Below are 7,439 nucleotides of genomic sequence, written 5' to 3' on the forward strand. Positions count from 1 at the left end.
ACCCTATTGCTGAAGGCTCTACGCATTTCACAGGACAAGGAGGGATTGAGCTGGAACTGACTTTGCAGCTTTGTCTCTTAGAACGTGAAGGTGCTATTTAAGCTGCCCAGGGAGAAAAGCAATCAATAGTCCTACCCATGTGCAAAACCCCCAAACCACAAGAATGGCCAACATATCGAGATTTCCTAAGATACTATGGAGCTAAGCAATCCAAAGATTTTTTTTTTCCTTTAAATCTTGCCTGATGCATCTCCAAGTAAGATGTTTCTGTTCAAAATTAACAATCCCATCATTATAAGTCTAACAGTCTCTTGGAGAAGGTACTTCCACTAAAAGCTAGGAAGAGATTTGACTTTCTATACTACACACTTTCTATCCTTAATGACAAAGAAAGATGTTACTTTTCCGAGAAAATGTCTTACAATTTCGTGAACTCTGGTTATGAAACCTGTATTTTCTATCCTCCTATTCCTTCATTGTAGTTTTTTTTCTTAGCAACAGTAAAGAGCTTTGTAAGTATTTAGGTTTTGATGTTATTTTTGTTACTTTCTTAAAAGTAGCAATTTTGGATACTTTGCCACCCAAACAAGTTGACAGCTCCTGGCACTGTAGATATGATTTTTAAAATGCTATTCTTGGTATAGTTACAAATGAAATGTGCAGTTTTCTTTTGCTCACTGAATAGCCCTTCTGGTGAAATATTCAAGTCATTATCTGCTGTAGTCCATCCAGAGAGAAAGTAGTCAATTGTCTGTAAGGAAAAGTCAACAGATTTTTATGGGAGACCTTAAGATAGAATCTGTGAGTTCAAGGCCTGGTGGAAGGTGGAACAGAGATGCCTAGAGGAGGTAGACAGAAAGACCACAAAGGCCAGGTGAGGCAGTATACAAATCCTGAGGAGACTGATGTCCAGGGGCAGGCTCAAAGAAGGAGGAGGAGGAGGAGGAGGAGGAGGAGGAGGAGGAGGAGGAGGAGGAGGAGGAGGAGGAGGAGGAGGAGGAGGAGGAGCAGGCAAACAATAAGAAGGTGGAGATGGAACTTCAGGTGACCCCAAAAGTGAAGATGAAGATGATGATGACTACCAGCAAAGGCAAAAGGGTTTGGGGATTCTCGTTGGTACTGAGAACCCCAGTCGGGTGGCACAGACAACCAGGGTTACGCCACTGGGCCTGGATGGGCCAAGGGAGAGGAGAGAATGAGAAGAAAGCAAACGAGTACTACATGAACATGCATTCGGCTGGGAAGACAGAGCAGGCCAAGGCTGGCCTTGATTGGCTAGCGTCCATGCTGAAGGAGGCAGCAAGAAAGAAGAGGACAGCCAAAGATGACGCAACTTTGTCAGGAGAACAAACGCAGTTGTTTTCCCTGACTAGGTAAGCTGGCCTGTGGGAGGAGATGTTAGAAACTGGGCCATGCAGTCTGGAGTCCTCAGTGTCTTGCCCACCCTGTACCCTTACACCACTGCAAAAGCCCCTCATGGCCAGGAGCCCCTACTGGTCTGGGACCCCTCTTCTTCATCTTGGCACAGAAATTGTTCAGGGGTATTGCGGGGAGGCTGTGGAGGAAATCTGTTATCTTTGAGACAGAAAGATGTAGGACAGCATTCTGTACATAACCATTTGAATGTTTTTGCTGATTTTAGAATTTGGAACTCTGGTTGAAGTGGGGTGCCTTGGAAGTGGGGCAAGGAGATTTCATTTACCCAGTAGATTGCATGTTGGGGGTCAGGCTGGGCTAGTGTTAGCAGGGTAGCTGCTGTGGGAGTTGACTGGGCACTCACTCTTCTGGGCTATCAAGGAGCTTGTGTCCCTAAGGGTCCAAGGTTTGTGCCTGGCCAGTTCTGTCCAATAGAGGCATCTCCTCTTTGATCTGCTCTACCCTTTCCAATCTACTTGGTCAGGGCCATTGTCCATTTTTAACCCTATTTTACCCCTACCTGTTGACCATTTCAGGAAACCTCTGGTTACTGTGCATCACCCAGACAAGACAGGCTCCACAAATTCAACTGATGTATTTGGCAGATTAAACTACATTATTGGGGGGGGGGCAAAAGAATCCATAGAACAATGATTTAGACATACACGTCTTGGTGATATTCTGTCAGATGTGACCATCCAGAACTGGGTAAGACATGGCCCCTTATGTAGGAGTCACAGCTGAGTTTTTGCAGACTTGAGATGAGATCTTTCTAAATGATGCCAGGTATGTCCCTATGGCTTAAAGACTAGAACTAGGTGTGTTCTACAGTGGTTCCAGTTTCTATCCCAGTCATGATAGAATCACACAGTGATTTTAGACCAACAAAAATCTGAAGTGAAAATCAGATAATGTAACCTATTGCTTTATCAACTACTGGCTACATAATATATCCAACCTTCCCAGACAGAAAATGGGAGAGCCCTCCTATAAGGACGCTGAATCATTTCTCTCAGTATCCACAGCCTCTAACAAAGTTCCTGGCAGTGAGTAGGCATCAGCCAACATTGAATCAGTGGATTCTGGATTTTATTTCCAACCAATCATAAGAAAGCTGCAAGTTTTGATTTTCAGTCTTTTCTGGTCCAATAACTTGAGTAATGGATGAAAACTGTATCCTTCTCAGAGAGGAATAGACACAGTATAATATTACATTACAAGGGACCCCTTAAAGCCCATCTCTGATCTAAACACTTGGAATTTTATCTAAATATTTTAAAATTTAGCAAATATATTCCTGTCAGTAAACTAGTAATCCGATAACTGCTATTCTAATTGATATTTTCAGTTTCATTTAACCTAAGTCTACTAAAATGTCTTTTGTAATAAAAATAGATCTAAAGATTAGCAGTCAAATTCCATTGGTGATGGTGCCAGCCCTGCCACCAAACAGCTGTGTGACTGTGGAGAAGTCCCCTGAGTAATCTGGGCTTTGGAAGATCAGTAAATTAAGAAGTTTGAATTAAAATGATTTCTGAAGTTCCTTATGGCTCTGAAATTCTTAACTCCAAAGCATTGGAGTTTCCCAGATGAAATCGGGAGTGTATCCAATGTAAATAGTCATTTTTTCCAATCTGGCTTGAGGGGGAGGCACTGAGTTGCAAATTTAATGATTTTTTTGAAAAACATGACTTAAGTAAATTCTTCCAAATACATGCAGAAGTCTGAGAATTGAATATCTAGCTTAAATACATACCAATTGTCAGGACCTCTGGGGTACTGCAAGGATTTTTTTTTAAGTAGGTGAGTGGGTTTCTTACCATTGGGCATTGGCTTTCTCATTTACATGAGCTCTCCCTATGAACTGTTCTTCCCTGGGTTTATTATGTTCAGTAAAAAAGCTGACAATAGCAACAACTACAATGATTGACAGCATGCCAGTGTTAACTGCAGGAGAAGACAAGTGCACTTCTCTATGTGGTTCGCAGACAGCAGAAATATGGTGCTGGCTAAGGAAAATGAAATTTATACTAATTCCAAGACTAGGCTTATCTATATTTAAATAGTGAAGTGAGAAAGTAATGGGAAAGAGGAAATATGAATGAGAATATATATACATATAGGTTAGAGGTATGAAAAGTAGAGAGAATATTATATATTAGGTTTAGAGAAGGGAAGTAAATAAATACCATTTCCAGTGAGATACAGTTATTGTTTAATTGGCTTTTGGTTGAGGTAATTTGTGGTGTGCCGAGTGAAAGTATACTGTATATCTGTGAGTATATTTTTATTGTAGTGTTTGTGTTGTTCACTTGTGTGATTGTTGTTGTTGTGTGGGTTGCTGTGTGTAGATCTAGAAAGTAGTTTGCGATATACTTATACATGTTGAAACGGTTCGAGGAGGAAGGAACTAGACACCACCTTAGGTTGTGAGACGCTTTTTGGGTAGTCTAGGTCATTGGGCACTGCGCTCGATCTTGCATATTCTTTGCAGCCTAGTATTTACTTACTTCTCAGGTTCTGCAATATCTCCATGTCGACCACTGTGAACCTACAGTAAATAGTGGGGGCCATGTGACTCAAGCTCTTGCCAGGGCAAGGCTTCTGTGTAGTGGTCTCTATACGCTTTCCCTGAGCTCACCACTCATGAAGAAGATACAATCCAGAATGTTAGATATTAATATTAAATCATGTTCTTATCTACGCGATTCTTTTTGCCACATCCACCGCTTCAATATTGGAGTGTTGTGGTAGGACTTCAAAAGATTATCCAAGGTCATACTTATGTCTTGCACATATCGAAGAGGTTACTGGAGCCACTGAGCCATGCTCAACTGAGGATGGATGCACTAGTACATGAACAACAGAGAGGGTAGTTCAAGCTTGAGCAAAATAGGTCATAAGCGCTAGATATATGGCTGACGAGTAAATCACTCAGGGAATAGTAAAAAGATACATGTTTGTAACATAAGTTGGGCATTCCTAAATGGAGCATCAGAACGATGCAGAAGGTATTCATGGACGCATTGGTCAGTAATTTCTTCTTGGAGTATAGAGGGAGAGCAGATCAAATATGAGATAGTGGACGATTTTCTCCGCTCTTGTGTTTGTCTTTCTTATTTTCCACCAGGTCAGCTTATGTCCACAGGCGGGATAAGGATCACTAGTCCTCAGTGTTGAGTCATAGCATCTCAGTACTCACCACAGCTCATTAAGTCAAGTGTTCCTTTCGCACAGGAGTATGGCTGATGAGCAAGAGAAAGACTCTTTCTCTTTGTTTTTTTTTTTTTTTTATCTCGAAGCACGCCAGATACTTCTTCTCTCTGCTCGCACCACTCTATTTGCTCTCGAGGTCTGTGACAACCACTCTAACAATACCACCTGCCTTAATGCTGACTGGGCGTACTGTAGGGGAGTGGATTGGTGGTATTACAGATGGCACATATCGTCGAGATATGGGCTTCTCCCGCGGTATGACAGCGGAAGAGTCAATGATTTCCACTGTAACTCAGTCTACACTCAGGAGACACCTGCTATGCAAAGTTTACGTACACATACAATAAATACTTGCGCAATCCCCATATTACTCCTATGGCTTGGCCCTGGCAATTATTAGGGCTGTGAGAGATCAAGAATCCTGCCATCTTCAGAATTTACTCTACTATGTCTCATTAGATGGCTATCATGCCATTCTTGTGCTTTACATTGACGGATGCCTGAGTCTTGAGGATCTAGACTCATCTACGACTATTCACTAAGCGCGACAATCCAGTTGGGCTAAGTAACAGCACTGCTTATTCCTTATAGTCCTCTCCCACGCTCGTCTCTCCGCGAAGGTCTATTAGCCGTTCTCTGAGGGACAATGGAAGGAGACAGGGAAGTGACAAGACTAATTAGAACCTCTCAGTTGCGGTACGGTGTCCACGAGCCCTCCTAAAGGTTCAATGGCTGTGATACAGCTTTCTGGGTGTTCCACAACTCCCCATATTGTGTGTGTGTTGAATGGCGACGTGGTGGGTTACCATAGGATAGCTCTCCTGAGCGTGCGGTGGTTCTGGGTTCGGCATGGACGGTGAGGAACGACTGGATCTTTAAAGAGAAGAATTGGCAGATCTAGGGTATTCTCTAGTTTAATGGTTTCCTTATCTGCGATGACTTCATCTTCCACTCGTAATAATACCATAGCTTCCCGAATGCTAGTATCTCCTCATCTTGCCCGTCTTCAAGTAAGGACTTCATCTTCTCACATAAGTATGCAGGAATCCACCTCACAAATCTGCACAACAATAGCACATAGTCGTCAGAGAGATACCATGCATCGGTGAACTTAGTATAGCCTTCTCAAGTTGACCAGAAGTGACGAGAGAGTAGTTTTCAGATAGTTGAGCGAAGAATGAGGCTTATGCATAGTTTGTGAGGATTCGTGGCTAGGTGCTTCCTTAATTTATGAGTTTTCCAATAATTTGGAATGCCAATTCGAGCTATCTGCAACAATTACAGAAGATCACAATATTTGAGGCTATTGTAACAGCCTGATACCAACGCGAAACTAAACAATATATTAAAAGGGCGGTCCACCCTCAGGCACTAATGATTCATTCCTAAAGATAACACCTGAATTCGATTTCTGGAGTTGTACAATTCCTCCCGCTAAAATGGCGATCTCGACATGTCTCACTAATGATAGTGTAATTATGCTGTGACTCTCAACTCATGGGGTTGCCACTGATCTTGTTCTATTATACTATTTGCTCTTCTTATAACCACATATTGAGTTCTGGGCCATGTCTGCTGCAAATTTTGCAAAGGAGGACGCAAGTAGCATGGTATACATCACTCACACTGATTTGTAATACTGCAGTATTGGTCGTGCCGTACGTGTGGAGAGCACGCTCCATTCTCAAACGAGCTGAGGTGTATAATAGAACAGAAAGTGGAATTAAGCGGAGATTTCATCTATGTGATTCTCTCTCTTCTTCTCTCCTCCGGCTCAAAACCTCGAAGCACCAAATCTCCCCAACCTTTTGCCTTATGTGGTAAGTTCCCAATCTATATCCAACTACTCTTACACTATCTCTGTTATCTTCCCTGTCAAAATAACAAGGCCAATGATGCACTTGTGTCCTCTTGTTGCATGGGTAGCTACCAGATATGGGTCAGATAACAGCTGATGCTTGGACCTCTCAAGCTTCTCACACTTGGACTGTCACACCCAACTCTCACTTGGACGTTTTTCACGTTTCCAAAATGCAGTACCCCTCTGCTACTTCTCAAGCCTTAATAATCATGGATGTCCGATTCTCCGTATTACAATCATATATTATACCCATTTTAGTGCACATATACGAGTCCGGATAGCTATTCTCTAATGAAGCTAGATGCATAGCTAACACGTTTCAAATCAGCAATGTTGCAATGTAGCCAAAATTATCTGAGTAACGGCTGAGTGAACTGACAAACTCTATCAACATACTACAACTACAGGCTCCTACTCGTAGCATAACTCAAACTACTGATCCATGACAAAATTACGTCAACCTCGGGAAGCCTCCAATTCCAAGCAATAAGAAAACTAATAGGTGCAAATTTTCTTGCTGTTCTCCCATCGATCGTCAATCTACACTTCTCTGAGCAATCAGCTAGACTTGCTTTTGAGAAAATTACGAGCTGGCTAAACGCATAGTGACATGGGTAAGATACTCCGCAGGATATTGCCCATCTGAATTACAGTGACTAAAGTAAGAAAGCCATAGGGTTAATTAATAACGCATATGGGTCACTTTAATCGTGCCATACATAATCTCGCTCGTTGAGCTGATGTTTAACTCTCTCGCTGCGATCATTGCTTGCGCAGTCAGGCAATGCAACAACTACTCCTTAGCAACTGGCCTCAGTGAATTGGGATAAGATGAAATCTCAATCAAGTGTTTATGGTTGCTCTAGTCTATAGAGTAGTACTCCACAGAATAAGTTGATATGCGAAGATGAATCATGTATGTTATGCAGGTGATATTGTCAGCTAA

The 7,439-nt window shown here is 42.2% G+C and overlaps 1 pseudogene; it reads left to right on the forward strand.

Annotated features, from left to right (window-relative positions):
• The first annotated feature begins 748 nt into the window (after positions 1 to 748).
• Positions 749 to 1,518, forward strand: LOC114710060 (annotated as a pseudogene).
• The last annotated feature ends 5,921 nt before the right edge of the window (positions 1,519 to 7,439 follow it).

Source organism: Peromyscus leucopus, chromosome 19 (assembly GCF_004664715.2).
Source record: "Peromyscus leucopus breed LL Stock chromosome 19, UCI_PerLeu_2.1, whole genome shotgun sequence".
Lineage (NCBI taxonomy): Eukaryota > Metazoa > Chordata > Mammalia > Rodentia > Cricetidae > Peromyscus > Peromyscus leucopus.